We start from the raw sequence: 20859 nt of genomic DNA, 5'->3' as shown, positions 1-20859 counted from the left end.
GACCTCAGTGCGCACTGCGCAGGGAGCTTAATTTGGTGCGGTCGCGCAACCGCAGCGCGCCGGGCGCTCACTGTCGCATTGCTTAAAGAGCGCCTTTGTGTTTTAGGATGAACAGCAGAGACCAAAGGAACAAGGCAAAGTGTTGTGAAATAAAATTTTACCTGTAATACGCATTTTGTTATTTGCTGATTGAAACTGCTAATTAAACTGTGAATTGAAACTAATAGGAAGAAAACAACTCTCGCTCTTAATATAGCTGACGTGTCTTGCGCATCCGTTCTGCGCATCTGTAATGGCGGCCTCCGTATGACGTCCGGTCCGCGATGGAGATTAAAAACAAACAATATTTGACAATAACACACCCTCAAGGATTGCACCATCGCATCAAACGACGTGTCGTCAATTATGTATTTTACTGACTAAGTGTGTTGGCCAGGATGGCTGAATGCGATGCGCGATTGACAACAAACAAGAAGAAAGGTGAGTTTTATTTCGGGGGAGATTTGTCATGTCTCGTCCCCAGTTTTGCTATGTGTCTAGGTTGCCATAGTTTCTGTTCGCGTCGCCCCTCTCTTCCTGTGTCACCTCAATCGATGTAACGTGTTTTGTATTTAAGTCCTGTCTGCCCCTCACTCACCGTTGGATCATTGCATGTGTTACTGTCATTCTGTTCCTGTCTTTGGTAATGTCACCCTGTCTTTTTGTTCCACGACTTTGTCGGTCAGTCCTGTTTTTGGTTTTGTTGTACCATGACTTTCTTTAAAAAAAAAAAAAAAATTAAAAAAAAAAAAAAAAAATTTTTTTCTTTGTACCCATGTATAATACGCACCCCAGATTTTAGGACAATAAATTAGGTAAATTTTGCGCACTATACACGGAAAAAAACGGTATGTATGAAATAACAATAATATAAACAATTTTATCGAACCTTCCGTGTCACTTGAAAAAGAACGGGAAAAAAAAGGAAAAAAAAAAACACAGCTGTTGACGCCGCAAAGACTATGTGCGCCGCGGACGTCAGACTAGACATATCAAATAAATGTAATATAAACAAAAATCTTATCAAACCATCCGTGTCACTCCAAATGAATAAATTCATCAGAATCTTCCGTGTCACTTAAAAAAGACGAAAAAACAACAACACAGCTGTTGACACCGGAACTACGTCCACCGCTGACGTCAGACTAGATATAAATGTAATAAATAAATGTAATATAAACAACTATTTTAACGAACCATCCGTATCCGTGTCACTCCAAACCATTAAATCCACCGGAATATTCATCCTCTGTGTCAAAAAAAACAACAACTGTCGATTCCGTACCTACGTGCGCCCCTGACGTTAGCCTCGTTGTCAGTTGGCGGCTCCAATTATTCCACAGATCTATGTATTTTTTTTCAAAGTCAAAGTCCGCCTTATTGTCAATCTCTTCACATGCCAAGACACACAAAGAAATCGAAATTACGTTTCCACTATCCCACGGTGACAAGACATAGTACACAACCTACATACTACAAGCAAACAACAAAATAAAAAGGCACAAACAATGAATAATAAGAGTGATGAATAAATAATAAATAAACAATAACACAATAAATAAGAGTAGCAAAACGGAGCAAGTGTGCATACAGCAGACAGTCAGAATATAGCGCAAAAGTACAGGACGCTACGCAGAAGGGGGGAGAGAGTTCAGGACCCTAACAGCCTGGAGTATGAAGCTGTTGGTGAGTCTGGTGGTGCGGGAGCGCAGGCTCCTGTACCTCTTCCCAGAGGGCAGAAGCTTGAACAAAGAGTGAGCGGGGTGACTCACATCCCTCACAATCGTGGTCGCCTTGCGGGTGAGATGGGAGGTGTAAATGTCCTTCAAGGAGGGGAGTGAAGCACCAATAATCTTACCAGCCATGTTCACTATGCGCTGCAGGGCCTTCATGTTGTAGTCAGTGCAGCTACCACCCCAAACAGCAATACAACGGGAGAGGACGCTCTCAATGGTGCCACGGTAAAATGTAGTCATGACGGCCGGAGGAGCACACGCTCGCCTGAGTTTCCGCAGGAAGTACAGGCGGCGCTGGGCCTTCTTCGCCAGTAATGCGGTGTTGGTGGACCAGGAGAGATCCTCACTGATGTGCACCATCAGGAACCTGGTGCTGCTCACTCTCTCCACTACAGCACCGTCGATGGTCAGCGGCAGGTGTTTGGTGTGACCCTTCCGGAAGTCAACAACAATCTCCTTGGTCTTGTTGACGTTCAGCAGGAGGTTGTTGTCCTTGCACCACGTGGTCAGAAAGTCAACCTCCAGCCTGTACCGAGTCTCATCGCCCTTGGTGATGAGACCCACCAGAGTCGTGTCGTCAGCAAATTTCACCATGCGGTTGGTGCCGTAGCTCGCAGCGCAGTCATCCGTCAGCAGGGTGAAGAGCAGCGGACTGAGCACGCAGCCTTGGGGGGCCCCCAGGCTCAGCATGATGCTGGCGGAGATCTTGCCGCCAACACGTACCACCTGAGGTCTCTGACTGAGGAAGTCTAGTAGCCAGTTGCAGAGGTAGGTACTGAGGCCCAGCTTGGCGAGTTTGCAGATGAGTCGTTGTGGCACAATGGTGTTGAAGGCAGAACTGAAGTCCACAAACAGCAATCTCACATACGAGTCCCTACTCTCCAGGTGGGTGAGGGCCGAATATAGGGCAGAGCAAATGGCATCCTCAGAGGACCGTTTGGCTCGGTACGCAAACTGGAAGGGGTCTATGGTGGGGGGTAGAACTATATTGTAGTGTTACCGAAGTACTAGGCAAGACGTGGGTTTGGTAACCGGCTCTTTATTTCACAAATCAAGAGCGCAACATGTGAGCCAACACACACAAGCGCCCTGGATCGCTCATTTCCCCCACCCCCCCCCTGCTGCCTTCACGGCCTCCCTAGAAAATCGGAAACTACTGAAGTCTAACAACATACACGTTGCTACTCTAAATAAACTATATATCAAATAACTATAACATAAATAACAAGTTTATCGAATAATCTGTGTCACTCAAAATAATTAAATCTCCCGACACCGGAAGTCAGTGAATAGAACTCATTGTCAGTGAGGCGCCAATTATTCCACAGCCATAGTGCGCCCCCATGCGGTGTAAAGTGAAAATAACGTGAAGTGATCAACTATACTAGTAAGTAAGTAGTGTTAATGATCAAGTAAAAATTCGTGAAAAAATTCACATATAAATCGCCCCCCCCCCCAAATTATGGAGAAAAAAAACACGATTTATAGTCTGAAAAATACAGTAGTATAGCGGAACCGTCACGCGCAGTTAGTTATGTAATGTGTGCCGTCTCGAGTGTGTGACGTCAGAGGTTGAGCGTTGACTTGCGTATTGTATTTCTGTCTGTGGCAAAAACACACACACACACCCCACAAACCACACACACCCTTCACACGCTTCACACAATACCCTTTTGCCAATTTGCCTGTATACCCCTATGAGCCACAGTGCCTGTTACTTTTTTGCCAATAATTCAGTAAAGCAATCAAGACTGAACCACGTCTTCCCTCCTGTGTTCTGACCGACACCCGGGGGCGAAAAGAGCATAACCATCTGAGCCAACCCCCTATACAGTCCTCAGGCTTCCCAACTATAGCGGTAGTGTTAGAGTGGTACTCACTCTAACTTATTTTTGCAAGAACCACACGGGAGACAGTATGCCCTTTTTAAGCACTTGTAAGTGGAGAGTCATTCGTCGCTGTGCGTACAGCGATGATCGAATGAGGTCTGACTCAGACCTCTTGTAAGAACATTTTTCTTGAGAGAAACAGGGTGGGGGTGCGAGTGGGGATGAGAGTGGGCAGGATGAGGCTGAAGCCCCTGGCCTGCTGGTCAAAGCATAACAGGGGGTCTTTTACGACGTTGTGTAAACAGAACAACTTTGATTGCTTCCTCTGCAGCTGGTCAATCAGTTCAAAAGATCTTAGCACTTTGTTCTACTACTTTTAAGACAGGACAAGCTAGGTTAATTATTACAGGTTACATTCCAACATAATCATAGGATCAAACTAATCTATCAACCCTAACATATCCCTCCTGTTTATCATATGATTATGTCACCCCGATTAACAAACATAAGAAAGAAAATATAATGAAGATAGGAAAATAAAAACAAAAACACAGAAACAGTACATCAACGTATTTATTACTTGCGAGGCATTTCCGACTGTCAGATTATCAACTTTCTGTGAAAAACGCTCAACTAATCAGCATTATCGCAATCTTCTGTCCGCAGCGCATTAAAATCATCACATTCAACATGCCTGAGATGTTGCATTCGGACTTCAGCTACGGTAGAAGACACAGACCTTGATACAGCTGACTTCAAACATGAGATCACACAAGTTGTAAACGAGCACAACAATACCAGCACAACAAGCATAGGAGTCACAAGTTTCAACAGCAGTTGCCACCAAGCACCAGAGAATAGCCATGAAAAGAAACCCCATTGATGTGGGACTTTGTCTTTTGACATGGCCTGGGTGTAAATTCTTCAGTCAGTTCACGGCGTTGTTGATGTGTATCATTAACTCCTGGAATGTATGTGCCACAGGAAGTCCCAATGATGTGGCACACGCCACCTTGCTCTGCAGTCATCAAGTCCAGAACCATCTTGTTTTGCAAGACCATTAGTCCAATAGCCTGAATCTCTCTGTTTTGTCCATCGCTGACTTGCCGTGAGAGATTCACAAAGGATTGAAAACGATAGTTCAGTGTCTCGATGAAGAGGTATTGTTTTCCAACTCTGATTCAAGGAAAAAGCGCATGAAGGACTTTGTCTCCGACGAACCACACTTTGTGATGTCAGGGACATTCGCACCCCAGACGGGATAATGTGGTTCAAAGGTTGCAACAGCCCTGCGTCGATGTCCAGGAGAGTTGTGTGCTGTCGTCAGCTGATGATGTTGTATCCTGTAGGTGTGGTCGGTCCCCCACACACCCGTGTCCAGTTGGCGGACAGCATCGGACAACTCTTGTGACCACAAAGCCACGAGCCATTCTGAATTAAGTAGGTCCCTTCCGATGGTGCAGCCATGTTGGTAGGAGAGCCCTTACGCCTTGAAATGGCTCTCCCATCCAGGCACTCAGCGGTGATGTCCAAAGCTCCCATCCAGTTTCCTCTTGGAGAGCAGTCGTTAATGCATTCGTGGGTTTCGTTTTCTTGGATGAAACACGTGTAGTGCATTCTACTAGGTAGCCTTTTTGTTTAGGCCACTTGTGGCATCTATCGTCCTTCAACACTCACATTGGGACTAATCCAAAAGAGTTCGATCACAGGTTCTTTTCTGTGAGTCCAGGGCGGTAGGAGTAGCATCACTGACTGTAACAGCACGGAGTTGAAATCCAACTCCTCCCACAGAGGTCATGCATTTTGCTTCGGTGACAGTCATTGTTCTGGCCTCCAGGTGAACTTGCGTGGAGGAAGTGGGGGAGTTTGGAACACACAGCATCCCTCCTGTGTGTGGGATCGCACAGTGAACGCCACACACCGGTACCAAGTGTTGATTTCGTATGGGTTTCTGGGGTCCCATGACCAGTCCTCAAAGTTCTCATCATGTGACCATCTTTTTCCTCGGTCGACATTGTCACTTGGTCTATTCAGACGAGCCCATAGACCAGGGGTGGGCAAACTTTTTGACTCGCGGGCCGAACTGGGTTCTAAATTTGGACCGGAGGGCCGAACCAGGAGCAGATGGACGTAGTGTTTGTGTGAAGTAATATAAGCGACCTGTAAAGGACATTGCATAAAAGATTTTGGCCTTTAGTAGGTAGTAAAAGCATGGATATTCCAAACAAGTTTTTTGAAAACAAATGCATTTATTAACAGCATAATTTTTTTTTTAAAAATCACTAAAAAACTGCTATCAGTAATTCTCATAAAATACGACACTGTTATTATGAATAACAGTCTCCATCACTTCAGTGGCTGCAGGTCAGATTAATGAAAGATGTTTATCTTATGAGATCACATCAAACGGCAAACATTCTGACCAAATATATCATCTTGAAGAATCGGTGAAAGCCTACATCCAAATAAAGTAATCTAAACGGCAACAGGGTGAGGGGTATCTGAAAATCAGAGCAGAGTTTTAACTCACAAACACCTGGTAACAGAGGTGAGGAAACGGGAAACACTTCCTTAAAGTAAGCCTTAAGAACTTTACAGGTTAAGATTAGTCGCAAACAGGTGGTGCATCAATGTCCTTGAGCATCCTGCATTGTTTGAAAATGAGAATGGTCGCTAGTTTCAATCCCTGCTATGTGCACAAATCATATTCAAAATACATTTTTTTACAACAAACTTGAGAGCCTCCCCTTCATTTTCAGTGGGAACAGTGTTGTTGGTCTCCCTTTTTTGCTAGTGCGTCATAGTCTGGAGTAAAATTTGTTGTGGCAATTCTTAGGAGAGATCCGAGGTGTTGGTCCGTTTACCTCGATCTGTGACGGGTTGATGTTGACGTTCATGTGGCTGAACGTCACGTCGCGTACGTCGAGCCAAATTGGCCACTCTTTTTTTAAACACTCGGCACTGTATCCACCTTGCTTTTCCTTGGGCGACTCATTTTAATAGAAGGATTCCAGGGTGAGGTTTGTGGGTGGCTTTAGCGTAAAACTGTATCTGAAAGCTCAGCGCGCGAATTACAAGAATGCTGTCGTCACAGCCCACGCTCTAAATTCGGCACTGATACAAATAGAGCGCGAGTGCGCCATGTCCGTCCGTACTACTGAGTACGTACACGCATTTGTGAGTGTGCACCAAGCTTTCTGACACGGCTTCCGGTAGTAAATGCGCAGGCGAGCGGTTCCCCATCTACTGGGGAAACGCAGTCATTGCGGGCAATATGACAAAAAAAAATGTTTAATAATACAATTTATTCAGGGTTGGCGGGCCGGATTAAACGGTCCCGTGGGCCGGATGTGGCCCGCGGCCCGTAGTTTGCCCACCCCTGCCTTAGACCATAGCACGCTCCAACCACAACGCAGCAGAGGATCCACCTGGCATGTGGAGACTCGTTGCTACGAGGATGGCAGAGACACCGATATTTCCCATTGCCTAGTCAGAGTGGGGATCTAATGGATTCCATTCTTCACCAACATTGAGACGCCCCGCCCTAAACGACGAGGCCCCTTCGTAGTCAAACTTCCCCCCCACTCCGAAAATGGGGTACAGCATTCTCTGTAACGTCCAGTGGTTGAGGTGAAACTTCGCTGGGCCTTCCAGCAATGTTCAGTGCAGTGGGGGTAGTCAGCAAGACTTGGAAAGGCCCCTCCCACCATGGCTGGCCCAGTTTGTCGACCTTTATGACGTCTCAGTCTCCTGGCTTGGAGCGGTTGTTGACCTGTGGGGAAGAAAGATCAGGCCGCAGTAAATTTGCATTTGACACATCTTTCAGTTGGAGTGCTCTGATCATGCTACCTGCCAAGGAATGTTCTTCGTCTGCTTTTTGCAACTCTTGTAGTCAATTTTATTGCCCTTTTAAACTGGGCAGATAGGGGTGTTTGCGGGAAGAGTTTGAGCACTCCCTAATGATTCCTCCAAACCAAAGACCATTTATGACAGGGGCTATCCCATTTAATGCCTCCTGTTTTAAAGGAGATTCTCTGATCTTGGTTGGATTTGTACTGGGGTAATGGACATTAAAAGTCCTACATCAGATGGGCCCTTTGTCCACAGTTTTTCAGGAAGCTCAGCCAATTCCCCCTCTTCCTTTTCATTCAAACAAGTGCTGATTAGCCAGGGAAGCGCATAAGCGCGTGCCCTTAACACCTACACCACTTCCTCATAGCTTATTTAGTCACTTTTCAATCATCTTCCGATTGCTTCAAGCAAAAGTTTGAAAAGCTTGAGAACATTTTAACTTAATGATATGAAGCCAAATGTATTCGAGAATCCATATGTCCTAAAGTGTTGTAATATCTTTCACTTCTGTCCTACTCCCTCCCTCCTTCTGAGGCTCAGCAACACCCATGCCTCACACTAGCTCAGTGGCCTAGTGGTAGAGTGTCTGCCCTGAGACTGGAAGGTTGTGGGTTCAAACCCTGGCACTCAGCATTAAGGGTTGGAATTGGGGGGTTAGATCACCAAATGATTCCCGAGCGCGGCACCGCTGCTGCTCACTGCTCCCCTCCCCCAGGGGATGGATCAAAATCCCATGGGGATGGGTTAAATGCAGAGGACAAATTTCACAACACCCAGATGTGTGTGTGACGATCATTGGGACTTTAACTTTTTAACTTGACAAACGTTTTGGGAGAATGTGTTCTATACTACATATGATTCTATCATCATTTCATTTGACTTTCTTTCCAAAACGCTTCTCAATTTCCCAGTTCACACATCTCCTGCATGTGTTACTGGTTCTCCATTTTTTCTCTAGTTAATTGCCAATCCAAAAGCAACCCTTTTTTTTCCTCAGCATTTAGCTTACCATTTTTTCCATGTATAATGCGCCCCCATGTATAATACGCACCCCTAAAATGGCATGTTGATGCTGGAAAAAAGCCTGTACCCATGTATAATACGAACCCAAATTTTGACTCCGACTTAAGTCCGTAAACGTAAAATTATTTCAGAAAAAAGATCATCTTTGGGAACAACCGGATGTTATTCTGCCGGTCAGTATCACTGCGCATGCGCTAGCAAACTCAATAGCGAAGAAATGTTTCGTATTTGTGTAGGATACATTGTGACAGCAAACGAGCTGGTGATCGAGCAAGCGTCTGATACAAGAGCATTGTGTTCGTATGGAGCGTGTTTGAAGTGAACAGCAGAGAAGAAAGCGCATCTGTAATGGCGGCCTCCGTATGATATCCGGATTAAAAAAAAAAAAATGTACCCGTGTATAATGCGCACCCCAGATTTTAGGACAATAAATTACCGTTTTTTTCCGTGTATAATGCGCCTCATGTATAATACGCACCCTAAAAATGGCAATTGGCAAAATGGCACCCAATTTTTTTTTATTATTTTTTTATTTATTTTTTTATTTTTTTTAAGTCCCAATGATCGTCACACACGCAGGGAGGCAATGGGTCCCATCTTTATAGTCTTTGGTATGGTCTTAACTAGGCTGGATGTATATTTTTTTGTTGGCGTTGATTTCTCCGACTGCTCGTAAAGGCACCACCGCGATCAGTGCGGACATGTGAAAAAGGCGTGCGGACGTGAAAAAGGCTCTGTATGGGAGAGACGTTGAAGAGGAATAAAAACACCCTTGGAAACCAAAACTTGCCCCTCGTCGTGACTCGGAGCCGCAACAAATGTTTCGGATTTGTGTTTCGGATTTGTGTAGGGTACATTGTGACAGCAAACGAGCAGGTGATCGAGCAAGCGTCTGATACGAGAGCATTGCGGTCGTATGGAGCGTGTTTGAAGTGAACAGCAGAGACGAAAGGAACAAGGCAAAGTGTTGTGAAATAAAATATTACCTGTAATACGCATTTTGTTATTTGCTGATTGTATTAAACTATCACATTCATTGTCAGTCAAGAAGAGAAGAGGACTATTCACATCAGATCCATAGTGCGCATGCGCAGTGATACTGCCTCGGTATGACGTCCGGTCCACGATGGAGATTAAAAACCAAACAATATTTGACAATAACACACCATCAAGGATTGCACCATCGCATCAAACGATGTGTCGTCAATTATGAATTTTACTGAGTAAGTGTGTTGGGCAGGATGGCTGAATGCGATGCGCGATTGACAACAAACAAGAAGAAAGGTGATTTCAAGTTTTATTTGGAGGGAGATTTGTCATGTCTCGTCCCCAGTTTTGCTATGTGTCTAGGTTGCTATAGTTTCTGTTCGCGTCGCCCCTCCCTTCCTGTGTCACCTCAATCAATGTAACGTGTTTTGTATTTAAGTCCTGTCTGCCCCTCGCTCACCGTCGGATCATTGCATATGTTACTGTCATGATGTCTGTTTGGTTTCTGTTCCTGTCTTTGGTAATGTCACCCTGTCTTTTTGTTCCACGTCTTTGTTGGTCAGTCCTGTTGTTGGTTTTGTTGTACCATAATTTTCTTAATTAATTAATTAATTAATTAAGAAAGTGCTCTTGTATTAATTAATTAATTAATTAATTAATTAATTAATTAATTAATTAATTAATTAATTAAAAAAATTGTACCCATGTATAATCCGCACCCCAGATTTTAGGACAATAAATTAGTTAAATTTCGCGCATTATACACTGAAAAAAACGGTAGTTAAATTTTGCGCATTATGCATGGAAAAAAAACGGTACTCAAAATCACTCTTTCTTCAAAGTCACTCTACCAATTTTCCATAGTAGTCTCCAACAACTTCAACCATTCAACCTATATTTTCCTTTCATTCAGGCAATCATTCATCAATGCTCATTTGCATCTCACACACAGTTTCCAAAAAGGAGTCTTTCTATCACGTTGGTCCCAATTTATCCAAGCATTTTCAACTCAAGGTTCCTGTTAAAACAATCCACCAGTCCAAAAAGAAACTCAACACAAAAAAACTGCTGGCAAATTAATCAGAATTTTTTTTCTTTGTTTTTAAATTTAAAGAATTCAATCTCTCAGATTTAGCTCACATATAGAAGTTTGTATAATCTTATAACACAATCAATCAATTATTCCTAATAAATGTAGCATTGCAATGTCTTAAATTCATAATTTTGCTTCTTCCAATTCCTGAAAGCATGTTTTGTCGTTTTTTTTTCGAATTTATCATGAGCGCTCGACACTAACATGCACTAGTGTGGATCGGTTTCGGCCCGCAAACAGATTTCTCTCTTTTCCGCTCATTTTTATTTTTCAAAATTGTTTCTGTTGTGCGGTGCAATTTAGATAGACCAAAGTCTAGCAATTTGTTTGCACTAAAGGTTTAGCCGATTTCATCATTCTAACACATACGCACACACATGCACAGCTCTCACGCACAAGGGGTGGGGCCCCAGCACCAATGATTCGTCACAGGCTGGCCATTTCCTGCAGTCGATCATGAGCTGGTCCCTCCCATGCACGCTAGGACAGCACATTCTAATTTTTTATTTATCTTTTAGAAGCAATTTGCATTTCTTTACCACTTGATATGCAAATTTTAACTTTAGTGTGCACACAATTTGATCTCTGGTCATTTGTCATTGGGCATACAAACAGCATTGTCATACTTCTTGTATGGACAGAAGCTCTAATAATCTAAAAAAAAATTCTAATAATCTGACAATGACATGTTTTGCTGTATGGACATCTATTATTTCTTTCTCTGTATGAGCATGAGCGGTCAAAGGGGATGAAGCTTGTCATGCTGAAAATTTGACTTTTAATAATAATAATAATAATAATAACTGGGATTTATATAGCGCTTTTCTAGATACCCAAAGTCGCTTTACATGTGTGTGTGTGTGGGGGGGGGGGGGGGCTGGGGGAGGAGGGAGGATAAAGAACAACTTTATTGGGAAAGAAAACTAAGAAAAGAAAGAAAAAAAGAAAATAAGAAGAGCAAAGAAACACCAAGGGCAGGGTCAGTTAGGAAAGGCTAATGTGAAGAGGTGGGTTTTTAGGGTGGTTTTGAAGGTAGGGAGGGAGGGGGCATCTCTGATGTGCCTGGGGAGAGCGTTCCAGAGAGAGGGGGCAGCCACGGAGAAGGCCCTGTCGCCCCAGGTTCGGCGCCTTTTCCTCTGCCTCTTCCTCCGCCCTTTGATGGGTTTTGTTTTTTATGACGACAATCTCTTGACCAGTGTCCATGTTTCCCACAGTTCCAACAGTTGTCTGAATCTGATGGGGGTTTTGATTTGAATGGTGGCTTGCGACCTCTGCCCCTTTGGGAACTTTGGAAGAAGACCGTTGTATCTTCATCTAGATCATTACTATCATCATCTAGATGAAATACATCAGAACTTTCGCCTTTTTTGATCACTTTGTCAGCGTCTCTGGCCCACTGCATGGTCGTTGTAACACAAGCAGTGTCCGCTTCCACCAAGTGTTTCCTCACCCAGTTGCCTAAGTCAGGGGGGAAACCAGTGAGGAGCGCATTTTTAAGATGGTGCTGATAAGCACTCTCAGCTGCATCATTGAATGGGATGCCACTGTGCAACCTGAATTCTTTTTCAAATCTTAATTGAATGGCGGCCTCATCACTTTTTATCTTTCTATTTTTTGTTTTTTGAATTTGTTCTCTTCTCTCTTGTGAAACTTTCAACCACACTCTAGCACAGGGGTGGGCAAACTTTTGACTTGTGGGCCGAATTGGGTTCTAAATTTTGACTGGGGGGCCGAACCAGGAGCAGATGGATGTAGTGTTTGTGTGAAGTAATATAAATGACATGTAAAGGTCTTTTCTTTCCTTTTTCAATCCCTTTGGCTTCCTAGCCACACTCTCCTCCAAAATGTCTACCACTACGTTCCACATTTCAACTTTCAACTTTCCTTGTACTCCATACTTTTTCTTCCACTTTGGCATGTATTGCATACAATTAAGAAATCTACTCGGCATGTACCGTTTTTTTCCGTGTATAATGCGCCCCCATGTATAATACGCACCCTAAAAATGGCATGTTGATGCTGGAAAAAAGCCTGTACCCATGTATAATACGCACCCAATTTTTTTATTTTTTAATTTTTTTTTTTTTATTTTAAATCCCAATGATCGTCACACACGCAGGGAGGCAATGGGTCCCATTTTTATAGTCTTTGGTATGGTCTTAAATAGGCTGGATGTATTTTTTTTGTTGGCGTTGATTTCTCCGACTGCCCGTGAAGGCGTGCGGACGTGAAAAAGGCGGCTCTGTATGGCAGAGACGTTGAAGAGGAATAAAAACACCCCTGGAAACCAAAACTTGCCCCTCGTCGTGACTCGGAGCCGCAACAAATGTTTCGGATTTGTGTAGGGTACATTGTGACAGACAGCAAACGAGCAGGTGATCGAGCAAGCGTCTGATACGAGGGCATTGCGGTCGCATGGAGCGTGTTTGAAGTGAACAGCAGAGACGAAAGGAACAAGGCAAAGTGTTGTGAAATAAAATATTACCTATAATACGCATTTTGTTATTTGCTGATTGAAACTGCTAATTAAACTGTGAATTGAAACTAATAGGAAGAAAACAACTCTCGCTCTTTATATAGCTGACGTGTCTTGCGCATCCGTTCTGCGCATGGGATCCATAGTGCGCATGCGCAGTCATACTGCCTCCGTATGACGTCTGGTCCGCGATGGAGATTAAAAAACAAACAATATTTGACAATAACACACTATCAAGGATTGCTCCATCGCAGCAAACGATGTGTCGTCAATTATGAATTTTACTGACTGTGTTGGGCAGGATGGCTGAATGCGATGCGCGATTGACAACAAACAAGAAGAAAGGTGATTTCAAGTTTTATTTCGAGGGAGATTTGTCATGTCTCGTCCCCAGTTTTGCTATGTGTCTAGGTTGCCATAGTTTCTGTTCGCGTCGCCCCTCTCTTCCTGTGTCACCTCAATCAATGTAATGTTTTGTATTTAAGTCCTGTCTGCCCCTCGCTCACCGTCGGATGATGTCTGTTTGGTTTCTGTTCCTGTCTTTGGTAATGTCACCCTGTCTTTTTGTTCCACGTCTTTCTCGGTCAGTCCTGTTGTTGGTTTTGTTGTACCATGACTTTCTTAAAAAAAAAAAAAAAATTAAAAAAAAAAAAATTAAAAAATTTTTGTACCCATGTATAATGTGCACCCCAGATTTTAGGACAATAAATTAGTTAAATTATGCGCATTATAGAAGGAAAAAAAACGGTACTTTTCATCTCCTTCAAGAGCTAGAGATTTACCGTTCTTATTTCCCATCTTAATTAGTGTGAAGGTGAAGACCTTCACACTATTGTTATTCCTGTCCTTTATTATTCAACATCTTCCGCTCACTTTTTTGTCCATTAACTAGTTCCACATACTTCAACCGATTCACTCCGTTCCACTTTTCACTTATTCCAAATATTCATGGCATGGGTGCTCACATTTTTCTCATTCCAAAATCTTTCCGTTTTCGCAAAATTCACAAATTTACGGCGATTTTTGCCCCATTCATTCTTAATGGCAGATTCAACATTTCACATTTATGTTGTTCCAGTTTGAAATTCACATAATTCAACACATTCAAATCAGATTGGGGACATTCCCAAACTTGACAAATTCAACATTTTCATGTTTTCATCTTTTATTTTGAAATTCACACCCAATTCCTTTTTCCCTTTTCCCTTCTCATTTCTACATTTTTCAACCGATTCAACCCATTCCAACTTTCAACTGTTCATCTTTTCTCTACCTATTCAACAACTTCCCACTTACCAAAAACTTCACTTTTATTTTGAAATTCACACCCAATTTCTTTTTCCCTTCTCATTTCTACATTTTTCAACCGATTCAACCCATTCCAACTTTCAACTGTTCATCATTTTTCTACCTATTCCACAACTTCCCACTTACAAAAAACTTCACGTCTTTTATTTTGAAATTCACACCCAATTCCTTTTTCCCTTCTCATTTCTACATTTTTCAACCGATTCAACCCATTCCAACTTTCAACTGTTCATCATTTCTTTACCTATTCCACAACCTAACAAAAACTTCACATCTTTTATTTTGAAATTCACACCCAGTTCCTTTTTCCCTTCTCATTTCTACATTTTTCAACCGATTCAACTCGTTTCAACATCATTCTGCAACATTCCTTAAATATTTATTCAACTTCTTCACCTTCACACGTAATTCCTTCAGGAATTGCAAATTCTAGTTTTAGTAGTTTTAGTTTTTCCAATTTTATTTCAAGTTTTTTTCTTTGTGGATCCTCAATGCAGGTTTAAATTGACCTTTCAACAAACTACTAGCCTGTGTTATTGCCGTGGATCAATGCTAGAACTGCTTTTTAGTCAATTTATCCTGCCAGTCACACTCAACCACACAACTTTCATGCAAACAGCTTGGAAAACTGACAAAAAAGAATCTACGCCCTTCTTCAATTAAGAAAAAGAAGCTCTGGTTTTGTTCTAGCCCGTTTCTTCCACTGGGAGTCGAACCCAAGCTGTTCTTTAGCCGGAAAAACGGACAAAGAAAAATCTACGCTCTTCTTTGATTAACAAAAAGAAGCTCTGTTTTTCTTAGCACGTTCCTTCCACTGGGACACTAACCCAAGCCCGATCCCTTAGCTTGGAAAAACAGACAAAGAAGAATCTACGCACTTCTTCGATGAAGGAAAAAGAAGCTCTGCTTTTCTTAGCCTGTTTCTTCCACTGGGACTTAAGCTATATCTCGTGCACCTCTACTTTTTACGCGTTTCACATCTTTTACTTTAGGGCTTTTACTTACTCGTCCCCTGGTTTGTTGCACTACCGGACCCCGTCAATCCACTGTTGTCAGACGAAGGCAGACCTAAGATGCTGGCCCAGGAAAGAATTTTCTTCCCAGGTCTTTCTTTTCCAGGTCCTCCTAATGGACGCTGGCTTGTCGACAATGCAGCACGTCGTCCTCCGTCCACCAGCAGCGGGTATAAGGGTCCCGGGTTTCGGCACCGAATTGTTAGAGTGGTGCTCACTCTAACCTATTTTTGCAAGAACCACATGGGAGACAGTATGCCCTTTTTAAGCACTTGCAAGTGGAGAGTCATTCGTCGCTGTGCGTACAGCGCTGATCGAATGAGGTCTGACTCAGGCCTCTTGCAAGAACATTTTTATTCAAAATTGATCAAACTTGAAAGAAACAGGGTGGGGGTGAGAGTGGACAGGATGGGGTTGAAGCCCCTGGCCTGCGGGTCAAAGCATAGCAGGGGGTCTTTTACGACGTTGTGTAAACAGAACAACTTTGATTGCTTCCTCTGCAGCTGGTCAATCAGTTCAAAAGATCTTAGCACTTTGTTCTACTGCTTTTGTTAAGACAGGACAAGCTAAGTTAATTATTACAGGTTACATTCCAACATAATCATAGGATCAAACTAATCTATCAGCCAATACCCTTTTGCCAGTTGCCTGTTTGCTGCTTTGAGCCACAGTGCCTGTTACTTTTTTGCCAATAATTCAGTAAAGCTGTGTTCTGACCGACACCCGGGGGTGAAAAGAGCATAACTATCTGATCCAACCCCCAATACAGTCCTCAGGCTCCCCAACAATAGCGGTAGCAGTTTTCATTATTTTATTGCAATGTTTTTCCTTATTCAGATTTGTTTCAAGACAGTTACAGTTAGACTTCACTTTGATGGTTAATGCAGTTATTGCAATTTTGTTGTTTTATCACAGTATTGTTTATTTACATTCCAAAAATCAGAAGCCATTCATTTACAAATGTGATTGCACTTTAGTTTACATATTTAAATGTTCAGATATTAAGATGTGTGTTCAGTTTTTGCATGATTTGAATGAGGCAAAATATCATGATTTTTCTCTCAAATATATTGTTATAATCATTTGTTTCAGATGTACTGTAATAATTTTCTGTATAAAAATTAAATTTGGTGTTCAAAAAGTCTTTCTTCAAACTTGAGTCTTGAAAAAGAGGGGGTAATCGGTGTCGTCTTATATTCGGGCCAATACGGTATGTTTTATTCTCTACTCAGGAAGCAGACGTATGATCGATGTCATGGATGTAAGCACTCAGAAGGGGACAGAGATGTCTATGGCCCAGTGGACACGGTACTATGAGAGTCCTTCGTCTCAGCGAGACAGGCTCTTCAATGTCATCAGCCTGGAGTTTAGCCACACAAAGCTGGAAAACTTGGTCAAGAGACCTTCTACAGTATGTACACCGATGCATAAATTCATGAACCAAACAAAATGTACAATTTCAACTAGTTTTCAAGAATGTGATAAGGTGTGAATGTGATTGTGATCTTATTTTGCCCTTCAGACCTTGCCCAGGTGCTTGGCAATTCCCTTCACTTTATTCCTTATTCCTGTTCAGCTTCAAAATCTTAATGACATTTTAAAATTTTGTGGTTTAGCTCTTTGTTCTTCGTGTCTTCATATGTATCTCCTCTAGCTCCTTGCCCCACGACCAGAAATTTGTCTTAGGAAGGTGGGTGCTTTTTTAAGGAATTTTGTCTTTTTTGGAAGTACTGTAAGAGAAGACTACTGTCAGGTCTTATACCATCAGACCTTAATTCACACACTAAAACAAAGAGGAGAAGACAACCAGTATTCGTGTTACATTCTCCGTCAATTCTGAGCTCTTAGTCTGCTATCTCCTCTTTTCATTTTGGGTTTTCCTGGTTACAAAGGCGTTGCTACACTGAAGAGAGGGGAGTTTTTGGCGTAGCAACGCTGGCTAGCTAACGAAGTGGGCCGACAGAAGCTTGGCCTTTCCGTGACCACAGCAGTGCAGAGTCTCTCCTCGGTTGGCAGATTAGATATCTCCAAGTGTGCTGAGTGCCGTGTTCCTGTGAACGATGCACTAGACTTTCTTGCTAAATTTCACACAATAATAATATTGAGTAAATAATCGGATAGCTTTTTTGCAAACACTTCAACAGGTATTGAGTAAAAGTGAGATAACTTGTATGGAGTTACTTAAACATTGAGTAAATATGGGATAACTTAGTATATGCAACTACTTCAACATGTATAGGACTGTCTCAGAAAATTAGAATATTGTGATAAAGGTCTTTATTTTCTTTAATGCAATTAAAAAAACAAAAATGTCATACATTCTGGATTCATTACAAATCAACTGAAATATCGCAAGCCTTTTATTATTTTAATATTGCTGATTATGGCATACAGCTTAAGAAAACTCAAATATCCTATCTCAAAACACAAGATGGCGGGAACACAAGATGGCGGTGCCCCAGTCGGCTGCGGCTGCTACGGCTCTCGACGACCGACGAGCATTTTCACAAAATATGCCGCCTAGGGCACTACATACAACACAAAGTTTAGTTTATCCATCCAGTAGGTTAGTATATGATCGCCAGCGCCTGCTGGAGGTACGGTCATCAAGTGTTTTTGGACTCGTAGCCACAACTACCCTAGTCTGTTTACGCAGCCTCGGAGTGCTTCGGGCCCTAGCCCCACAAGCTCACGATGCAGCGGGCTCGCCGGGCAGGACACGCCGGAGGAGGAGTAAGCGTAGGCGGTGTGACCGGCGGCGGAAGCGCGGCTGTCGAGGTGGGCTAACGGCTAAGCTAAAAGCTAACCCCCACGAACAGCCGCTTCCATCCATCTTCCTCTCCAACGTCCGCTCACTGGATAATAAAATGGACCATCTACAACTGGAACTCTCTTCAAAGAGGGAGGTTAGAAACTGCTGCGCTCTCATCCTGACAGAGACATGGCGGAACTCATCAATACCGGACAACGCCGTTAGCCTGGAGGGGCTAGCTACATTCCGCACCGGCAGAAACAGCGAACTAAGCGGTAAATCTCGAGGAGGTAGGCTGTGTGTCTACATCAACAACAACTGGTGCAAAAATGCTAGATCTGTCGCCAGCTTCTGCTCTTCGGACATCGAGCTTTTGACTGTTAACTGCAGACCCTTCTACCTGCCCAGGTAGTTTACTGTTGTTAGCATCACGGCTGTGTGTGTGCCTCCTAGCGCTAATACTAAAGAGGCCAGGAGCGTTCTCTATCGAACAATCGGTGAGCTGCAATCCACGCACACAGAGGGTGTTTTCATCATTGCTGGGGACATCAAGCAGGCTAACATGAAGACTATTCTCCCTCACTTTTACCTACACGTGGATTTTCCAACTCTCCAGAGAACACTCTGGACTTGGTTTACACCAATATAAAAGATGCATTCAGAGCAGCCCCCCGTCCCCACCTCGGCTCTTCAGATCACCTATCTGTTATGCTAATCCCTGCATACAGGCCCCTGCTGATCAGAGCAAAACCCACAGTGAAGCAGGTGAGGGTGTGGTCTGAGGGGGCCATGGAGGCACTCCAGGACTGCTTTGAGTGCTCTGACTGGGACATGTTCAGATCAGCAGCAACATATGACAATCAGATCGACATTGATGAGTACGCCATGACTGTGTCAGCCTACATCATCAAATGCACCGAGGGCGTCAGCACCACTAAAAACATCATCACCCGAGCCAACCAACGACCCTGGATGACTGAGGAGGTACGTCATACGCTACGACCACGGAACTCAGCCTTCAAGTCTGGCGACAAGGAGGCACTGAGGACAGCGAGAGCCAACTTGAACCGTGCCATCAGGTTAGCGAAGCGAAGCCGCAGTCGAAAAATTCAGGATTCTTTCCACAACGGCAATAACACCAGGAGTATGTGGCAAGGCATACGGGCGATCACTGACTACAACTTAGCCTCCCCCCCCGGTGGGTGAGGTTGATGCTGACTTCCTAAATGGTCTAAATAACTTCTTTGGGCAGTTTGAGGCACTAAACAGCACTCCTGCAGTTAAATCTGTTCCCCATCAGGAAGAGGAGGCACTCTGCCTTGACTCAGCTGACGTGTTGAAGACTCTGAGAAGAGTCAACCCACGTAAGGCCCCAGGCCCCGACAACATACCTGGGCGGGTGTTCAAGGAATGTCCAGGTCAGCTGGCTGGTGTCATCACAGACATTTTTAACATCTCGCTGGGCCAAGCCACAGTGCCTGTATACTTCAAGGCTGCCTCCATTCTTCCGGTGCCAAAGAAACCTCAAATCACCTCATTTAATGACTACAGACCTGTGGCACTGACTCCCATCATGATGAAGTGCTTCGAAAGGCTGCTCAAAGAACACATCGTCTCCAGACTCCCCCCAACATTCGACCCGTTCCAGTTTGCCTACCGGCAGAACCGCTCTACTGAGGATGCCATCTCCTCCGTTCTTCACATGAGCCTGGCTCACCTGGAGGAGAGGAACACCCACGTGCGGTTGCTGTTCCTGGACTTCAGTTCAGCGTTTAACACCATCATTCCACAGCATCTGGTGGGAAAACTGGAACGCCTGGGCTTCAGCAGCCCCCTTCAAAACTGGCTGCTAGACTTCCTCACCAACAGACCTCAGTCAGTCCGGGTCGGACAGAACACCTCAGATGTCATCACCCTCAGCACAGGCTCCCCTCAGGGCTGCGTCCTGAGCCCCCTGCTGTTCACCCTGATGACACACGACTGCGTCCCCAGGTTCACCACCAATCACATCGTGAAGTTTGCAGACGACACAACGGTGGTGGGCCTCATCAGTGACAACGACGACCTGGACTACAGAGAGGAGGTGGAGCAGTTGGTGGGCTGGTCCAGAGACAATAGCTTGGTCCTGAATGTGGAGAAGACGAAGGAGATCATCGTCGACTTCAGGAAGAACCAGCCTCACCACGCTCCACTGATCATCAACAGCTCAGCTGTGGAGGTGGTCAGTAGCACTAAATTCCTGGGGGTCCACATCACAGACGACCTCACCTGGACTGTGAACACCACGACACTGGTCAAGAGGGCACAGAAGCGCTTGTACTTCCTGCGGAGGATGAGGAGAGCCCACCTGCCCCCACCCATCATGAAGACGTTCTACTGAAGCACCATAGAGAGCATTCTGACAAGCTGTCTCTCGGTGTGGTGTGGAGGTTGCAGCGCCTCCGATTGGAAGAACGTGAGGAGAGTGGTGAGGACAGCAGAGAGGATCATCGGGGCTCCTCTTCCCTCCATTCAGGACTTGTCATCATCCCAGCGCTGCGTGTCCCGAGCCCGAAATATTATCAGTGACCCATCACACCCCCACCATGGCCTGTTCTCCCTACTGCCCTCTGGGAAGAGGTTTCGCAGCATCTGCTGCAGGTCCACCAGGTTCTGCAATAGCTTTTTCCCTGCTGTCGTCAGACTGTTGAACATTCAACTTAGCATTCCTCTGCACACTTTGTAAATACTGTTTTGTTTCCTACACTGTTT

The 20859-nt window shown here is 44.0% G+C and overlaps 1 pseudogene; it reads left to right on the top strand.

Annotated features, from left to right (window-relative positions):
* Positions 1 to 20859, top strand: part of LOC133151155 (lysine-specific demethylase 2A-like) — a 203130-nt pseudogene that overhangs the window by 23182 nt on the left and 159089 nt on the right.

This window comes from Syngnathus typhle, linkage group LG3 (assembly GCF_033458585.1).
Source record: "Syngnathus typhle isolate RoL2023-S1 ecotype Sweden linkage group LG3, RoL_Styp_1.0, whole genome shotgun sequence".
NCBI classification, from domain to species: domain Eukaryota; kingdom Metazoa; phylum Chordata; class Actinopteri; order Syngnathiformes; family Syngnathidae; genus Syngnathus; species Syngnathus typhle.
The sequence above is the reverse complement of the archived record's forward strand: the minus strand, read 5'-3'. Positions and strand labels throughout refer to the sequence as shown.